Source organism: Puma concolor, chromosome C2 (genome assembly GCF_028749965.1).
Source record: "Puma concolor isolate L17-30 chromosome C2, mPumCon1.1.hap2, whole genome shotgun sequence".
In the NCBI taxonomy this organism is placed as follows: domain Eukaryota; kingdom Metazoa; phylum Chordata; class Mammalia; order Carnivora; family Felidae; genus Puma; species Puma concolor.
The window spans coordinates 42,899,904-42,920,361 of NC_141675.1; the positions used below are offsets into that span (position 1 = coordinate 42,899,904).

Sequence of the window (20,458 nt, forward strand, 5' to 3'; positions counted from 1 at the left end):
ATTTGGAGATAAAAAAGAGCAAGGCATTTGATTGTGAAATTCTGTCCGCCTGTTTGGTAGGCACAAGTACAGACCACCCATCTCTGGTTCTTGTCTTCGATAAGGCACAAGGGAAAATTGCACTCCTCTGCCCCTTTAATGGTGGGTGTCAGCCATAGGACATGTTTTGGCCAATGAAATATGAGCAGAGGAGCTGGGTGAAGCATTTGATGACTTGAACTCTCTTCTTGCTCTTCGTCTGCAGAGATGCTCACAGAAGTATGTGTGCTACAGGATCAAAGCATGCCGGAATGCCAAGTAAATACGTGGCATACAGGTGCTGTGGAAAGTGACCAAGGAGAGACCACGGTAGATTTGCCTGCTCGAAACTTTAATTTTGTTGCGTGAAACCATTGGTATTAACGTGCTGCTCGTTAACACAGCACAACCTAGGCTATCCTAACCAATATGTGTATGTGTGTTTGTGTATCTATCTATCTGTCTATCTATGTATCGATCTATAATTAGAAAGAAAGATAATTTTCATAATTACAACAATTCAAAGTGGAAGATACCAAAAATCCATTTGTGAAATATCCTACGTCATTTTTGTGATTCCCATGGGCCTCAGTGCAATATTCTCCATATAGTTCTGTAGTAAATGTCTGAAAGTCTTCTCTAAACACTCACATTCTACTTTTGTTAGGACAATCACATCAATGCCTATTGCCGTATCCCCTTCCAAAAGTGAAACCTTCGAAATCACCTTATTTTTATAACAATGTAGAATAAATCTTGATTGCTGGTGAAGAATTTCAAAGGAGAAGGACCAGCAGGTAACAACTTTATCAGAGCTTTAGAGAGCATAGTTTATTTGAGAGAATGTCTAGTTGATTTGGGTGGCTAGATCACAGGTTACAAGAAGGCTGGGAGTAGAGAGGAGGATTATGGCAGAAAATATGTGTGGCTAATTCTTTCCTGTGTTGCCTTAAGTCTATATATCACAAGATATTACATTCCATTAAGTTCTACAACATTTCCATTAAAAATACAATCTGAATCCTAAGAGGAAAATAGTGACTACCAGAAACATAAGATTCTCGGAAGGCTCAGCAAACTGTATGCTAAATTGCAGACAGACATGTTAGTTTCCTTTGAATCAGTAATTTAAATCTTTCCCCTTATTTTTCCATCTAATTTTCAGTAGGTCACTCTCAAGTCAAAATTTAATTTTATGTGGTTGAAGTGGTAAAGCCAAAATGAAATTGCATGCTGTAGGGGGAAAACTTTAACCTACTTTTAATAGCCCCTTTGAAAGATACTTTGAAGACATGACTTACTCTCATAGTATGTTGACTATCTGAAGAATGAATTATTATATCCTTGTCAAATTTTAAATAGCATGCTGTTAAAAATATTAGTCACACAGGGGGCTGTTTGACAGTAATGTCACAGAAAAGCTCTGGTCTATACGAACAGGCAGAGTCTGCAACTTAATATCATGGTTCCATGGAGCTCTGTCTTCCACGGGCATCCATGGAGGGGTGGGGGGGTGGGAACCCGCTTCAGGTTTCCTTGGAACATTGGCAGGATTCTGCCAACTGATGCATTTTGCTTGCTGTTCCAGCCAGCTGAGAGGGCCTATGTCTTTCTCCCTTCCGTCCATTCCTGGCAGAGCTTAGACGAGAGCCTAAAAGAAATGGAAAAAGCTATCATTTCAAGCGAGGAAGAGTTTTTTTTTTTTTTTTTTCTTAATACATCCAAGAAATGTGAGTTGAGATCTAGACTAGGGGTTATAAAGAAAATGATCCAAAGAATTTCTTTTAAAAGATAGGTTTCTTTTTTTTTTTTTAAGCCTAAAAAAATAAGATTAGAAACTGGCTTGGATAAGCCCAACTGTGATTAAAAAAATAAATTCTTTATAGTTAAGTCAAGAATTTTTCCCCTTTTTGTTCTTTGACTTTTCCTGCAGGGAAAGGGGCAATCTTTACCTAATCAGAGCAAAGCAAGAATTACTGAGGCAGCGGAAGCATCATGCAGGTGAAGGTCAGGCCAATTTTCCCCAAGTAATGCTGTTTTATCACTCATCGAACAAAGATTGGGGCCTTTCTTGCCTTGATCCTTTGTGCCTTTCCCTATTACTTTAACAGATCTGAACAAACCAGAGGCCCTTCATCCAAAAGTTCCATTTAGCTACATTTATTTCAAATCCTCCAAATTTCACGTTTCAATATTAGAGCAACTTAAGGATGATACAAAATCCACGTGTCAGGCAGGAAGGCAAAGTTACCTGGAAACAGAATTGACACGGGACACGGTGATTGTTTTCATTGGTCCTTTGCCGTTTACTGCTGGCTGCATGTCAGCTCCATTAATTCAGGCACCTTTTGGTTTCAAAGATTTCTGTCTTCTGTGTGTCTACAAAACACGAACGTTGTTGGTGAAACATTGAATTACAAATTGAATGATGTTACTCTTGGCAACCCGGATAGGGGTCAGGCGGAGAAGCCAAGACTATAAAGCAAACACTCACCCTAGGGATGTGTGGTGTCCTAAATAAATGTATTCTGCAGTTGCCTCTGAGTAACTGCCACAGAACTGTTAACACTCCTGGTCACATGCTGGTCACGTGCTGGTCACATGCTATGCCCGTTTACCCTCATTAGTAGATGTGGTGTTTTCACAGGGGGCATCAAGATGAGGACATGGGAAGAGTGTCATTATGCAAAGACGAAATTAGGAATTAGTTTAATGTGTTTTTTTTTTTAAATCATCTCATTTTAAAAAGATAGCGTTTTGATTTAAACGTAGCCCCGTGGCACTGCTTCTTCATCCTTCGAGCTTTGACTCTGTTTTCCCAAATCTGAGGGATTTTAAGTAATCCTGGCTTGTTTATCCAGTCCTTTCCCTATTTTTCTCCTTTCATTGATCTTTCTTTTTCTCGTATCTTTACGTGCCAATTACTTCTCCCTCCTTTTTTTTTTTTCTCCCTTCCTTTCCAGGAGCCCAGCTAAGGGGATGGTTGCTTTCAAGTTGAGGGATCCATCTGGACACTTTTCCCCCTCCCAAAGTGGCTTAAAGTACCTTTTTAAAGCTAAAAATGTCACAGCCTCACAGGAATACTGAAAATGTTACTTTGAGGGTACTCCAATGAATCTCTAAATACTGGTGATCTGAATTCTTTACAGATGAACAGACTAGACACCCTGAGATTAACATTCATATTTAATCTTAAATACTTTTTAGTCGTTAGGAAAGATCCAGAATTACTTGGTGGCATTTTTACCAGCAAGTTAGTTCCTACTGCTCTCTCTCTCTCTCTCTCTCTCTGGAAAGAAAAAAGAATTTAAAAGACCCCCAGTTTTTCCCTGATTTGGGGATATATGCTTTCTACCACCCATTTCAAATCATGAACTTTCACAATATATTTGCTTCCCATTCTCCAGAGTTTCATTTACCTTCAAATGGAACAATTTCAAACCACAAGTTTTGTTTTGTTTTTGTTTTTTTTCTAATTATCATTAAAAGAATTCAGTGACTTCTATCACAAACAGGGCTAAAATAAAAATGCTTACTTGGTAGGTGTTTAGTTGATTCAAGGGGTTTTCAGAAACCAATAACGTATGATTCTCTGTCTGGCACAGTGAGCAACGTGACTTTTTTTTTTATCCGCTCAGCCGATGTTTGTATGCTCAGTTAACCAGACCTTGCATGCTCTGTCTGTTCTAAGGGTTGTGGAAATTTAAATACAGTAAATGCTCTATGACAGTGCTGATGTCGTGGAGCCAATTCATTTCCTTGAGTACAAGATCAGTTCACAATTACTTCGGGGCAGTCCATACAGGGCCTCTTAGTTGGCCATTAATTAGGCAATAGGACATGACAGGCAGTATATTTCTGGGCCATTAAACATATCTCTTGAGAGATTTTTTAAAGCAGGAGGCTAAAGGTCAAGTGACTTCAACCACTTGAGAAGTTCACTGCCAGGACTTTTTTATGACTACCAGAAAATTTAAATAGGAATTATTGAAACTAAGACAAACATGAGGATTTTTTAGCGTATACTTAGGAAATGAGGCCAAAACAAAACTTTAAGAAATGAGTTTATACAATGCTGTGTATTGTACTATGGTTTCCCATATATCATGTCATTTAATTTTCCCAATGACCTTGTGATGTATCCATTATCTGTATTATACAGCTGAGGCATGTGAGGCTCAGAGCAATTTTATGGCTAAAATGCTCTGTGTTATGTTTTGGAATTCTGAAATTAAATATTATTGGATTATAAACTCTTGAATTATCCTGTCTTAAAGCATTGTTCTCCCCAAACCAAACTCCACCTTCTTTTGATGAGAGCAAAGATCTTTTTAGAAAACATGGCTATCCCATGGGCTAGTAGAAAACCACTTCTTTAGACTTCAAGGCTCCTTTTAGTGAGTCTTGCAAAAATTAATAAGAGTTTATTAAATAATTATTAATCCAATAAGTCAAAGAATAAATATAATGGTAGACATGTTAGGCAAACCATCTGGAAGAAATTTTTGAGCTTCACTGGGCAATATTTGAAATGTGTCTAGAAACTGACCCACCATACTGAGATTCTTTCTTGATAACATCATCCTATTCAAGTACCTTATTTCATCTCCCCTGGCCCAGACATTTGTCCACTCTGTCTCCTAGGTGTCACCCTCAACTCCACTCTTGCTGTATGTATAGAAACATTCTATTGATTTCTTATTGTGAAATGAACGTGGTCAGCTCTCTTTTGGGGTCAATTGTTTAATTTTCCCTAAGTTATTCCTGACCCCTCACTCAGCACTCGGTATGCCTTGAACTTAGCCACTCAAGTCTAGCAAACTCTCTTGACTTTTTCCTACTCTACTGATTCTCACCTTCACCTGCTTGCTGTTTTCAGTAGAGATACCCAGATAAGCAGGTACCTGATTTCATTTTTTATCCCAAGTGCATGTCATGGTATCAGACATAAATGCTCAATAATTATTTTCTTTGCTAAATTGATGGATGAATTATTTTACAGATTTAAAATTTTCAAACCATAACTAAATATTAATCAGGACAGAATGTTATTTAGTATCTGATTTGATTTTTTTTTTTATCCAGGCTTTTTTTTTTTTTTATAGCTTCCAAACTCACTTTCACTTAAAAAACAAACAAAAGAAACAGCTTATTTTATTCAAATTTCCCCAAATGCATACTCAATATATTGTTTCTAAATGTATATCACCCTTTATATAATGGTTTTATTATTTCATCTTTATTTTTATAGTTTTTTCATCTTGTCTTTATATAGTTCTTCAGCAGAAGCCAGAGTCCTATGTTGCCTAGTTAGGAGCCTCTGACCTACTATTCTGATTAAGTTTCTTCTCAATATTTTTGACCAACATCTGCCTTCTAAATGAAAGGCTTTTGGTCATTTCAATCACTCACTGATAGGGTGAGACTACATTGTTACCCATAACCATATGACCTAATTTAGAATCAGTCTCGGCATCCAAACTTGCATTTCTAATCAAATTTACAATCCGCCTTTGAGCTTCTTCTGGAGTCGTGGTCAGTTTGCCTGTCAACATGTTAATGTCGATACACTAGTGGATGTGAAAAAAAGTCTTAAATACGAAGAGATGAGCATTTTCAATGAAATCCTCAAGACAAGCCACCAAGAAGTCATTCACAAATACTGAATCACATTCCCTCAGCTTTTTCTGAGCCCCATCAAAGTTGTAGTTAACATATAAACATTCAACAAATTCTGTAATTGAGTCTGTGTCTGTATATGTGTAAGACTCCTGCTGAATGACTTTAATCAGATCTTTTAGCACCTGCTGGCATTTTTGAACATTTTTGTTTGTTATGACAACTGTAGTCAAATATGTGGACAAATGGTCTGAATTGCATTAAGATAGTGTGACTGGTAAAGGAAGAGATCGATCATGTTATCACACCTTTTGGGGTGGTCGAAGGCAACACATAAAGACCAGTGGATGAGCCATGTTCATTACTGAGGAGACCAAAATTAAGATCTCACAAAATTATCAATGATCTCTTTTAAGCATGTAAGACCTTCCATAGCTGCATCCCAATTCTGCATTAAGATTTCAGAGGCCAGTTTTCTGCCATAATGAACTCAAAGCATTTCTGTGTTTGCTGGAACCAATACTCTAAAGAAGTAAAGATGTTCTGCTGCTCCAGAGTAATTCCCACATGCATTTGGAATTCTGCATATTTAGAATGTATCTAAATATTCTTGCCATGCTTGTCCATCAGTTGGTCAAGCAGCATTTGACCATGTCTGGTTGATGGCATTTGCCTTGTAGTTTCTGGATCTTCCAACATCTTCAAAATCAGTTTAGTTTCTCCCTGAAGCTGTTTCAGCTGTGCAACAACTGTGGTCCTTTTTTTCTGTCAAAGCATGTGGAATATCATCAGAAGAAAGATTTTTGTATACATCCATAGCAAAGTCTGTCATGTTGGTAACATTAAGAAGATCCTATTTCCTTTGTAATAATTCTTTTTCATTATTTATCTCTCCCATGGACAGAAACTTGAGCAACAGAAAGACTAGATGTGGATCCAAAAAGTGTGCAATGCAAGTAGTCAAGTTGTGATCTGCCCTCTTGCCAAGGAAGAAGCCACTTTCACTTTTAATACACCCAGAGCATTAAATATATTTTCTTTGCCTTCATGAGAAGTTTCTTCTGTCAGCTTCCATGACGCACCACTCACCTCATTTTTCTTCTGTCGAATGACTTCATTCATTCATTTATTCATGTTTGTTGGGGATCGGCTATGCGTCTTCTACTTTTTATGTTATCAAGATTCTACTTTTATCAGGATTCAGTAGCTTTATACTTGGTTAAAATTGTTTCCAGATTCTGACCCTACATTATTGCTCAGTCTATTTTCAAAATTGTACGATTTTGTTGTGTGTATGTGTGTGTGTGTGTGTGTGTGTGTGTGTGTGTGTGTGTGTATGTGTACCTCTGGATATACTCCAGGTCAGAATTGAGTGAGTCAAAAGTTGTTATGCAAAAGACATTTGAAACCAAAAGAATGTCCTTTGGTCACCCTCTTGGTCAAACTTGTAAGAAATCCACATGGTTTTCTTTTATCTCCACTGGCTAAAATCAGAGGAAATCCCTGTACATTTTTTTTTCATTTAAATCTAGGCCAGTTCGATTAAACAACAATCAAGGCTTTCTTGAGTTTTCAAGAGGGGGTTGCAACATTGAAGGGAAGGGAATAGCTATTGCCATAGGATATGAGCTTGCGAAGATGTGTGCAACCTTGCAGGTGCTGACAGCCTTCCTGTGGAACCAAGAGGGGTGCTTGCCTGAGAGAGGAGCCAGCCTAAAGAGAAGACCCCATGAGAGGTAGGGAAAAGCAGGCTGACTTCTGATGTCATCCTTCAAACTTCTGGATCCAGCTTTGCTCCCAAACCAGTTCTTTTTATTACTCATGAAAACCAACAACCATTCTTTCTACATCTTTTCTTTAAATCAGTTGGGCGTTTAAATTTTGTTTCATTTTTTTTGTCATTTGAAGCCAGTAGAATAAAGATAAGATTCATAAAATTCTGGGTGTAGGGGCTCCTGGGTGGCTCAGTCAGTTAAGCGTATGACTTCAGCCCAGGTCATGATCTCACAGTTCGTGAGTTCAAGCCCCATGTCAGGCTCTGTGCTGACAGCTCAGAGCCAAGAGCCTGTTTCAGATTCTGTGTCTCCCTCTCTCTCTGCCCCTTCCGTGCTCACACTTTGTCTATCTCTCTCTCTCAAAAATAAACATTGAAAAATTTTTAAAAAATAAATTACTTTCTCCAAAGTCTATTACTTGAAATATTGACCCAGTGCTTAGATTTATTCTGTAAGAAAGAAATCCTGTTTTTGCAAGGACTGTTCATATGTTGGGTCACTCATATTTTGGACTCTCTGCCCAAATTTGCAATTATTTCCATTCCAGTAGGTCCCAGAGAAGTACAAATAATGAAACTGGTGAGGAAGGAAGTATTTTCAAAATTCAGTATTATTCTGAAAAATGATGTTGTCAGGAGAGTGATATAAATGATCACAAATATGCAGAACCAAATAAGGCTAGCTCTCCATATATAAATTTATGGTAGAAGCAGATTTCTAACCATTTCCTCAGAGTTCTTTCATAAGGTGGATTAGATAGAATGTTTACCACATGACTTTTTCATGGTTTCACTGGTAAGGAAGATTTTCAGCCATCAAGTTAAGGTGTCATGTAAAAAAATTTACTCAACGAAGTCTTCTTGTGGAAATCTCAAGCAAAATAGTCTTTACTGAGGAACTGTTTGAGTGCTACTTCCTGTTGAAATGGAGTTCCGTGGAAAGCATGCATTTTGAGGTCCACCATTGAGGCCAAACTTCAAGGTGTATTTTGTTCATCTTTTCTAGGCATCTGACGTCTGCACAAATATTAAGCTTTTATCCTTAGAATGCTTTTTCAGGTCATTTCCAGGAAGACCTGATCTGCTATATTACTGCAGATGGCTGTCTCTAATACACCAATAGTTATTAAAGGCTCAAATCATGGGTTCTTAGATTTCCTCCACATTTTTTCCTTTTTTTATTTGTAAAAGGCTTCTATAGGAATTACTGTACATGCACAAAAAGGCCCCATTTAGAAAATAGTTTGTGAATCCCCATCCTGTACAGTAATGGTCCATATAACTGTATTAAGTCAGCACCTTTAATAGGGAGAGTGCCTTTTTAGTTTGTGAGAAATCTGCCCCTGCTGAGATTTGAACCAGGTACCCTTGGATCTAAAAGCATGTGCTTTACTCTTTAGATAAAGTGAAATCTTCTTAAAAGTGGGGGGAGGGGGAGAGAGATGGGAGTTCTCTTTGACTTTGGAGCCATTTCTTTGACAATTTATTTTTCTTTCTGAGTTACTTTCTCAGTCTCTTCCCTCCATCCTTTGTTTTATCTGTTCTGGGGTCTTTTTTTTTTTTTTTTTTTTTGATGATTTGGCTGGTGTTGACCTTTAAAAATATGAATATGACCCTCTGAATCTAAGACCCACATTTAATATCTAATGAAAGCAATGTTGTTAAACCAAATAATCTTATACATGCCGGGTCCTAGACTTGGGCTACAGAATCTCTAATATTCTCCCACCTCTAAGAATTCGTGAGTGTAAGTTATTTGTGTCAAGTTAAAAATGGAAACTTTTTTTTCCCCTGTGGAAGAAAAATGATCATGTGGTCCTTTGAATTTGCTACTTTCTGTGTATTGCCTGATGGTGGTCATTTTACCAACAAGGCTTCTGGAATCCTCTTCTTACAAATATATTTTAGTAATAAAAGAAAAGTTTGATTTTCTATATTTCCTAAGTTTCATTGTATATGCAACTAGCCAAAGTCTAGTGTCATGTAACATTCCTTCACCCCTTGCAAATCTCATCATATTCAATAAGGTTTAATGAGAGCATTATAGATACTTGTGAGCTCTGAGAAGATGAGCTTGTTTTATTCTCAAAACAAAATTGTGTTCCAAGTGCTTTTTAAAGTAAAATAGAGTGTGGGGATTTCTAATAAACAGATCAGATGGGATAATAGGCTGTAATAAAGTAACCGAAGTGATGTTTCCTCTTCCTTTGTCATAGCAGAGTTCCACTTAGATTACCATAGCCACAGGAAACCAAGGTTTAGATTCTTAGTTGCCATTGTTGCATCATTAAACACTTCTTAAATGCTCACAAAATGCCAGGTGCTTTATGGAACATATAAAGACTAGGTCTTGCATAGTTTATTCAAGGATGACATTGGACACATTGTAATTACTCCCACTGGAGCCATATGTATAACAAAAAAGGATTTGGGTACAAGAAAGAAAATTTAGCAAGGCATATTTTCTTTTTGTTGCCATGCCAGCCCTAACTGCTCACTCATAACTCTCTGAGGTCAAACTGGCAACAATCCAGATCTGGATTTGGTAATTTATTCAAGGTCAGAATATGGTAAAATTTGTTATTTAATAGGATCTTCAAAAAAAACAGTGAAACTTGGGTGGATTCTTTCTTGGATAGTCAACTGCAGTCCAGCCTTAAATTCTTGGAGTCACCCTGTATTTGTCCTAGAATAAAGTCCCAAGCAATAGCTAGGACCTTGATGTTCAAAGTTGACCCAAAATCAGGCTGAGCCCATTGGAAAGTTTTGTATTAGAGATTAGTACCAGTTCTAGTACACTAGATTGGGAGAAAAAATATAAAAAGAAATGTTGTTTAATTACCCAGAGTCTCTTTAGTGTCAGACCCAGTTGACTACACAACACATATAAGAATGACAAATGGTCAGAGAAGTGCTTGCAATATAAAAATCACTCAATGAATATTTGTGAAAGAAAGGAATTTCTAAGAATTGTGGTAAGAAAATATCAGTCATGATCCCTTGCCACAAGAAAATGAAATTAAAGTTTGTAAACCAATTAGATTGGTAATTGTGAGGTGCGGGATCTGAATTTCTAGTTTTCCGACCTCACCTTTTACATGCTATTAAATGTCAAAAAAAATAAAAAAATAAATAAAAAAAAATATAATTTTTCTTTCAGGGTCAACATGGACATCATCAAGTTTTAGGGGCAATAAGAAGGTTTCACTTAACACCACCCCCCGCCCCCCACCACCAAGTGATTTCTTCCCTCTCAACTGTTTTCTAAAAGCAAAAAAAAAAAAAAAAAAGGATCGAGTTCACAATTTCAGTAATAAAAGGTTTCAATGCTTTATTTCACTAATTGGAAAAGTTAAGACGAAAAGGTTTGCCAGAAAGGTTTCTTTCTTGTTTCTCTGGGACCTGGATATTAGAAAGTAGGAGGGCACTGGATACCTAAAGGAAATAAAATAAATATCATGGAAATGTTTTAAGACTATAGAAAGGAAACATTAAATTTTACACTTCTTGCTTCTGCTTGAAAAAGAAGATGTGAAAGTTGTGTATGGCTATTTCAAACAATCATGAGCGCTCCAGTTAAGAATTTTGTCATTTTTTATATGAGTGCATTTGCCTGTTTTGTAGCATATCAAGGAGCACAATTTTCTCCAGGCAGTGGTTACTATTTCCCCAAGTATGACTAATGTGATCAATACCTTTTCTTCCCCCACCTTAAATTCTTTATTAAGGAAGCATAATTATCAGTAAACGTGGTCTATGGAAAGATATGGAGATGTGAAATTGCACTTAAAGGTGTATGAATGATTGCCTTCCACTGTATATTCCTTTGATTAATCGGCCTGTCATCTCCTGCAGCGTAACTAGCACCTTGAAAGAGGGAGAATCCACAGGGTGCAGCCAGAATTCAACGCTGCCTTCCTTCTCCCTACTCCTTCCACTCCCTGCCATCCTCACCTTCATCTTTCAAACCTCTTCTCCAGCCTTGTTCTTCTCTGCTCCTTGGATGAAATTTCAAGCAAGTACCATTACTTTCCCTGGACATCCTTAGGTAGTAAGTCCTCTAGTCAGTTTGGGTAAAATCAAGGACTCACAGGTATTATGAAAAGGTCCCATTCATGGTAACATTAAATATGACATGAATTTCACATAAAGTCAAAGTTCTTTCTCCTTGCCAGCTTGGTATTGCTTTAGGCATCGGGCAAGAAGAGGAAGAACATGGCCGGCTCCATCTTTGTTACTTATCCCTAACACCTCCCTCCTGTATCTGCTCCCCTTGCTAGCTGAGGTTTCTAATCCTTCTTACAGATGGAGTGAGGAAAAGGAGAAGCTAGCCATAGTAAAGATCTTATTTGACAATATTAACTTAATCCAATGATGTTGTTCTTAGGAAGGACACCCTAGATTCCTAATTCTGATTCTCCCAGAGCGTAATTTTATGGATTATTTCGAGAATACCTTGTTGAGATGCTCTGGTTGCAATGATCTCATATGGTGAGGTTTCCATTTGGCTAGCTGCTAACAACTGCCATCCTCAGAGCATGGGCGGTCCATGGCACACAGACTCTCACTGAAGAGGCTCTGCTGTCACGCCAGGCATCTCACTTGGGAAAGTCCTTTTCAGGCTGGCTTGAGTCTGACTCCCTTCACATGGTTCACATTTGGCCCATGGGAAACTTGTGCCTTCGTTTCTGCCAAATGAAGACGGAAATTGCCATTTCTCTCAATGTCATCATTTGTCTTTGCTCACCAGCTGCACAGATATTTCCAGTCATAGGCTTTAGCTTTTTACTTTCCCATGTGCAGGTCAAATGCCATCTGATACAAGAAGACACATTGTTAGCTCTATGAAAGTGGTCCCTTCTATCCCGATCCCTTCGTTATAGGCAAGGGAAAATTCAATAATTTTCCCCAGAGAAATTCTTTCTCCAGAAACAGTCATTTTTCTTGGCCTCTCCAACCTGTAAATATCCTCAAGGACAGTGTTAAATTCAGAATTAGAAGATGGGTTCTTCACCACCTTCTTTTGTAGGTCTTGCGTGGTCTAGTCCCCCATTCTGGAGTTCTCAGCACGCATAATGTTTATTCTCTATGTTTGGGGTCTCAGCTAAAGCTAAGAAAGAAAGATTTTTACTTTAACATCCTTTTCTGATGGTTGGTAATTAACTTGCCCTTCTTTTCTTACTGGAGACATCCATCTACTACAAAACTGTAGCACCTGCCTCTCTGAGCTTAGAAACATCTAGGGGAAAGGACGAGGCCAATTAGGTGAGGAAATGTTACCAAATATACTCCACCTCCATTTATTCATATTTACAGATGAAGACTCTCCTCCACTGAGATGATATTAAACCACATTGTTTGTTCTTCATCCAATTTCACCTAAATTCATAGACAAAGACCATGCCCATCTCCAGCCCTGGGTTTCTGTGTCTGATCTTTGCCCAGGCAGAGGTCATGCCTTGTGTCTGGCCTAAGTGTGAGTACACAATACACAACAGTATATTGCCATATATTCTTAATCTCTAACTAAACCATAATCTGTGGGACAGTAGTGGTGCCTCACTTCTCCTTTTGGTTAATTTAACCCAATTGGAACTTTGCTTGTTATCTCTTCTGCTTCCACCAGGGAACATTAGTTGTACAATAATTAATTGCTACAAATTCATACTTTAATCCATTCAACAATCCTTTAATTTCATTTCTGAGGAATGTTAGTGACTTATAGATAAATAAAAAGAAACAACACAACTACAAAAATTTAATGTAGTATATAACCTATAGAGTGTTTTTAATATATTCAAGGGAAAATGCTGTGAATATTAAAAGGAAAGAGATTCACTTTAGTTGAGAGTGGTGAGACCCTAGGGAGGACTTCTGAGAAGGAATTTTATTTCATTGGGGCCTTGAAAATAAAGCAGCAGATTGCAATGGATGTGTTATGCAGGATTGAGAAAACAGCATGGATACAGTTAAAATATTGGGGCCTGTTTTCAGTAAAATCTTCTCATTGTATGTCATATACAAAGGGAAAAATATAAAAAGGAAGACTTCTGCCAGACTTGGGAGAACCATAAATGTCAACATCAGAGAGACTGGACTTTATTCAATCAGGAGAGTGTATGAAAGATGGTGTTGAAATTTCTGAGGAAGAGAATTAATTGGGGCAGTCATTTAACAAGGTTAAATTGGTAGCAGAAAAAAACCTAATAAGTAGAATGCCTGGAAATGGAAAACAGAAAGTGAACATGAATTTATGACAAGGATCTAATCAAGAAGCAATGGATTCATGAATGAGGGAGTATGGTGGGAAGGAACGAGGGAATATGGGAGCTCTGTCCGTGGTAGAATGAACAAGACCTGACTACTGACTGGACGTGAGATTAGAAAAGAAGAGTAGTCAGTATGACTTCAGGGTTTAATTGCCAGAGGTGCAATTAAGCAAAATTCAGGAGAAAACCTTCCAGTACAAGAAACAATTGGTAACAGGGGCACCTGGCTGGCTCATTCAGAAGAAGAGAATGCGACTCTTGATCTCGGGGTTGTGGGTTTGAGCCCCATGTTTTGTTTTGTTTTGTTTTTTAATTTTAGTTGGTAGTGTACAGTGCAGTATAGGTTTCAGGAGTAGAATTCTGTGATTCATCCCTTTACATACAACACTCAGTGCTTATCACAAGTGCCCTCCTTAATGCCAATCACCCATTTAGCCCATCCCTTGCCCACCTCTCTCCATCAATGCTCAGTTTGTTCTCTATCATTAAGAATCTTTTGTGGTTTGGGGTGCCTGAGTGGCTCAGTCAGTTGGGCGTCCGACTTCGGCTCAGGTCATGATCTCACGGTCTGTGAGTTCGAGCCCCGCGTCGGGCTCTGTGCTGACAGCTCAGAGCCTGGAGCCTGCTTCAGATTCTGTGTCTCCCTCTCTCTCTGACCCTCTCCCATTCATGCTCTGTCTCTCTCTGTCTCAAAAATAAATAAACATTAAAAAAAAATTTTTTTTAAAAAAAGAATCTTTTGTGGTTTGTTTCCCTCTCTTTTCTTTCCCCCCTCCTTCCCATATGTTCCTCTGTTTTGTTTCTTAGGTTCCACATATGAGTGAAATCATATGGTGTCTTTCTCTGACTGACTTATTTCACTTAGCATACTATCTTCTAGCTCCATCCACATTGTTGCAAATAGCAAGATTTCATTCTTTTTGATGGCTGAATAAAACTCCATCTTTTTTTAATCCATTCATTAGTTGATGGCTATTTGTTGAGCCCCATGTTGGGTGTAGAGATTACTTAAAAAGAGATGACATAAAGTCAAGTGTTAATTGACTTTCAGAGAGCAGAGCAATCAGATGTTGGAATAGTTGAAGAAAGACTTAATTGGAAGCTTTGAAAATTGAACAAGAATTTCCTAGTGAAAATGTGAGATAAAACGAAGAAGTACATGAAGGACTCTGGCTCCTTCCAATTTGTCATTAGGTTTTCTAATAAAAATGTGTTACAACAGATTATTCTGTCCTTTAGATAGTACCCAAGTTGATCAAGGATAGAAATAATAGATTTAGATTCACTTAAGATGATATTTAAGGTAGCTCAGTCTTGGAAGGAACAGACTTCTTTTAATCTCATTTTTTTCTTCTTCAATTTATTTTTTAAGTTAACAAACAGTAAGTTTCACTATTTTTGGTGAACAGTTCTAAGATTATTGAAAAATTCAGAAAGTCAGGTAGCCACCACTAAAATCAATATATGGAACGTTTTCATTCATCCCAAAATATGTTCTCTTGCTGTCCCTTTGTAGCCAGCCCCTTCCCCTACATTTAACCCTTTTGCCACCACAGATCTGTTCTGTTTCCCTACAGTTTTTCCTTTTCCAGAAAGTTGTTGTAGGGAACACAATTTTAAGACGGCATTTAACCCTGACCATAACAACTCCCATAATTATGCTACATGATATGGGTGGGTCTAACATAATCACATAGGTTCTTTAAAAGCAGAGAATTTTTGCCAGCTGATAACAGAAAAGGAATCAGAGATTTGAAGCAGAGATTTGAAGCCTCCTCTGATAAAGATGGCCATATGGACAGAACCTGAACATGGCCCCTAGAAGTTGAAAGCAATCCCTGATGGACAGGCAGCAGGGAAATAAGCACCTGAGTACTGCAATCATTAGGACTTGAATTCTGCCAACAATTTGAATGAGCTTGGAAGTTGCTTCTTCCCTTGAACCTCTAGGTAAGAGCCCAGCCCAACTGATACCTTGAGTATCAGCCTGATCTGACTGCTGATATACAGAAGTGTGACCTAATAATGGGAGGGTGTTTTAAGCTGCTGAGTTTGTGGTAATTTGTTATGCAGAGATAGAAACTTAATTGTCATATAAATGAAATAACAGAAGGTGTAGCCTTTTACAACTGGCTTCTTTCACTCAACATGTTGCATTTGAGATTCATTCATTTTGTTATAGGGATCACTGAGTTCCACTGAATGGATTATCTCAATTTGTTTATCCATTTGCAACCTGGAGGACATTCGGGTTGCTTCTAGTTTTTGAGGATCTGAGAAAGTTTGCTCCAATCATTAGCACACAGGTTTTGTGTGAAAATACGTTTTCATTTCTCTTGTATAGCTATCTACGAATGGGATCTCTGCATTGCATCATAAATATATGTTAAAATTTTTAGCAACAAACTTTTCTGAAATGGTTGTTCCATTTGCCTTTCAACCAGCAATATGTAGGAGTCCCAGTAGGTATTGAGGTATTTAGCCATGCCAATAGGTGTATAGGAATACATAATTTTGAATGTGATTTTAAATACTTTTACCACAAACATTAGAGGTTCTGCACAAATTATCATTTTAATAAAATTGTGATGCAAATATAATAAGGTCTTAGCATCTTCAGTGGTAAGTCACATTCTGAAAATATGTCACCGGTAAAGACCAAAGTTGTTCAGATAGTAGTTTTCCACTAAGATACAAGGGAAGTGACTTGACCTGAGATTATCAACGTTTAGCGATAATCAGCTACTGACTATGTTCCAGGCATGATGCTAGGTGCTAGAGATAAAAGATGAGTAATACATGCCCCGCCCTCAAGAAGCCCATGCTATCTGAGGAAACAGACACATAATGTGTAATTATAATATAGTCTAGTAGTTGTCATGATTCATGTATTATTAGGTCAGTCCTACTAGGTCACAGGTGAGGGAGCAGTGAATTTCACTTGAGGAAGCAGGCTAGTGAGGCGATAAAATTGGACTGTAGGTATACAATGCCTGAGATGACTTATTAGCAGTCAATATTAGCAGTGAAGATTTACATGATTTACATGAAGATTTACAGTTGTGTGCAATTGGAGTCACTTTGAACAAAGTTTAAGAATTGAGAGATGTTTTCTCTCAAATTCTTTCAGATTTTTGGAATCTTCCCAAATAACTGTGTTGGATGTATAATTAAGGATACTATATAACATGATTTTGTGGATTCCCACAGGAGAGATTCTCATTCTCACAGATGCATGTTCATCTGGGCAAGTATGAAAAAATTCAGTGCTTTGGATTTTTGTTTGAGGGTCACCAATAAACATATTAAACAGGATTTCTTGGCGGAATCTTTCTCACTTTGATGTTGTCTTTGTTTTGAAGTTAGTCAATCATTTATGCAGTGTGTGTGTGTGTGTGTGTGTGTGTGTGTGTGTCAGTAAAACAGTTAGATGGGAATCATTAGAAATAAGGCTTCACGAAGGCCAACCAGGCCAACCATGTGCTTGTAAGTGGCTACCTCTGCTAGTGATACGATCTTTGAATTTCATATTCAAGATTAATTTATCTAGCGGTGCTTGGGTGACTCAGTCGGTTGAGCGACTGACTCTTGATTTCAGCTCAGGTCATGATCCCAGGGTCATGAGATTGAGCTCCGCATCTGCTAGGCGTGGAGCTTGCTTAAGATTTTCTCTCTCTCTCTCTCTCTCTCTCTCTCTCTCTCTTTCTCTGTCTCTCTGCTCTTCTCCCCACTTGCACGTATGCTCTCTCTCTAAAATAAAAACTAAGGGGCGCCTGGGTGGCGCAGTCGGTTGAGCGTCCGACTTCAGCCAGGTCACGATCTCGCGGTCCGTGAGTTCGAGCCCCGCATCAGGCTCTGGGCTGATGGCTCAGAGCCTGGAGCCTGTTTCTGATTCTGTGTCTCCCTCTCTCTCTGCCCCTCCCCCGTTCATACTCTGTCTCTCTCTGTCCCAAAAATAAATAAACATTGAAAAAAAAATTAAAAAAAAATAAATAAAATAAAAACTAAAAAAGAATTAAAAAAGAATAATTTACCTGTATTGTAACATGGATAGTACAGTGTATGTTAAAGGCAATAAAAGGGGCATTTGTAGTTCTGTTTTTCTAGTACAGCCAGTATCTCCCATATCCACGGCCGAAGCCCATGTGGCAGGACTATACGTGCGAAGATAAACTGAGAGGAAACAAACTGGTGTCAAACAAATTAGGGATTGCACATAATTGAGTAAATGTAGGGTTAATGATCCAATCATCGTAAAATCGTTGTAAAAAACATTTCTCACACACGACGCCTGAGTTCTAAGGAAACCATTTGGACACTGTGAGTTTTATTTGATTTTACATTTCAGAAGAGTTTTCACTGAGGTAACATTTACTTTTGAGGTATGTAATCTAGGCTCAGCAGGTTGTAATGCTAGAGCCTTTGATGTTCGCCAAGTTTGTTTATGAACTGTGTCAGAGAAGGCAATCCAATATCTTCCACAAAAATTCGGAAACAAACACAGGACCTCTTTTTCTATTCTATTCATAATAGTGTCCTTACTGCCCGAATGCGACCACAGATCTGTTAGAAATGGAAACAAGATTGTCTCCGTGCGCCAGAGAGAATGTGATTGGTGATATCAAAAGCCGGTGCATTTTAGATGATTGTAAAATGTGCTGTTACGGGTGCCATAGCCTCAAGCATCGCTAAAGCTGCCGGAAGCAACACATAGACACCGAGTCTACAGAATGTGAGTGATTTGTGCGCATCGTCATATTTTGAAAACATTAAATATGTTTTCCTTTGTTTGTGTTTGACTTTTTGCAACCTGTCAGCTTGAGCTAGGGTTTGTGAGGGCTACTGAGACACCATATTGCAGATTTTGAGAGCTCTGCCTTTGATGGCTTGTAATAAACCACATAGGATATTCCCATTGGGGGGAAAGAAGTTGTAAACTGTCAGGGATATTACAATTTACATGATTTGGAGCTTGGGGATCTCTTGTTTAGATTTTTAACTCCAGCTAATCACAGATTTTTCTGTTTTGAAAACAGCGATTTGAATGTAAACCAACTCAAAAAAGCACAATAAGGCAATTTCAACAAGCTAATTAATTTCCTTAAAAAAGAAAGAAATTTCACATGTTCTGAATTTTTTTTTTTGGAGGATGGCTCCAGAACATAAACTTCATTTACGGAATCATTCAAAACCAGTTCTACTGGTAAACAAACATAAGGTACAACTCAAGTGCCTGTGTCTAAGGATGACATCTAGCCAGGTAGCACTGTGAAAATATATTAACACTCATTCAGAAGAAGCAATTAGGAAGTGTCAGATAAAAACGCTAAAAATAAAAATAAATTAAAAGAAACACCTTTACTACAGACGGGAAAAGGATTTTCATTTTCATAAAACTATTAATTTAGAATTTTAAATGAAATATTTATCATCTCTCTTATGTTCAAAGCAGACAGAATAATAGCAGAGCTCAAGCTTTGTTTAATTTGTTTTTCCTTCCAAACAAAAATATTCTTCTTGACTTTTCTACAAATGCCACCATCTTGTCGGAATTACTTTCAAAGGGAGATGTATGGTAAATAAACCAGATGCATAATCCATTTGGTATCTTGTAAAAGGAAATGTTACCTGTCTATAAATAAATACTCCTTGAATTTATATTAACAGAAGTAGAAATGTTTACTTGTGGACGTTTAAAAAGAATATCTATTGATCTAATTTCAAAAAATCTTTGGGGGCACTTAGGTGGCTCAGTAGGTGAAGCGTCCAACTTCGGGTCAGGTCGTGATCTCAGGGTTCCTGAGTTCAAGCCCTGCATTGGGTTCCGTGATGACGATGCGGAGCCTGCTTGGGATTCCTTCTCTTTCCCTCTCTCTCTCTGCCACATCCCCGAGTGCACTAGTGCGTGCATTCTCTCTCTCAAAATAAATTAATAAACTTAAAAAAATGCCTATAAAAAATCTTTGTACATGTCTTTTGTTCAATTTATGAACAGGCTATATTGTGTTTAAACCAAGTGTTAGCCATCACTGTTGAGATGGAAAACCTTTTATTACTCATTAGTTTAACAAGTATTTTCAAGGACCAGAGTCAACCATTTTCCCCATCCCACTGTTACTCTTCCATTGAGCGCCGCCATCATTTCTCACTTGAGTCATTGCAGTAGGCTCTCAGTAGATCTCCCTGATTCTGCCCTTGTATTAGTGATCTCATGGCTCTTTTCTGTGTCAAATCTCCCGGTCGTTTCCCATTGCACTAAGAGTAAAAGCCAAAGCCCTTGATTGGCCTCCAAGACTCTACATTATCTATTCCCATCTTCTACCCCCACTTTTCCTCTCTGATTGCATCTCCCACCTCTTTCCCCCCTGGCTCATGCGGTTTCAGACGCTAAACAAATTAAACCATTCCCAGAGAACTCCAGGTGCACTTCTGCTTCAGGATATTTGCCATTGCTGTTTCCTCTGCTTAGAAAGCTCTTCCCAGCTATCTACAAGACTCACTCTCTTGCTTCCTTCACGTTTTGACTCAAATGTCACTTTCTCAGTGAGGACTTCCTTGCCCATCCTGATAGTGGCACCTTTGCACTCCCCACAAATGTACACATCCTATCTGTCTTGCTCTGCTTGATTATTTATCTTCTTTAACGCTTAACCACTATCTAATAGACTATCTATTTTACTTATTAATCTTATGTATTGTGGGTGTCTCTCACTAGAATATAAAATTCATGAGGGCAATTACCATTGCTTTATTTATTTATTTATTTATTTATTTATTT

The 20,458-nt window shown here is 38.0% G+C and overlaps 1 pseudogene; it reads right to left on the reverse strand.

Moving 5' to 3' along the window:
• Nucleotides 1-5,038: 5,038 nt before the first annotated feature.
• Nucleotides 5,039-20,243, reverse strand: LOC112849996 (eukaryotic translation initiation factor 3 subunit E pseudogene; annotated as a pseudogene).
• Nucleotides 20,244-20,458: the final 215 nt, after the last annotated feature.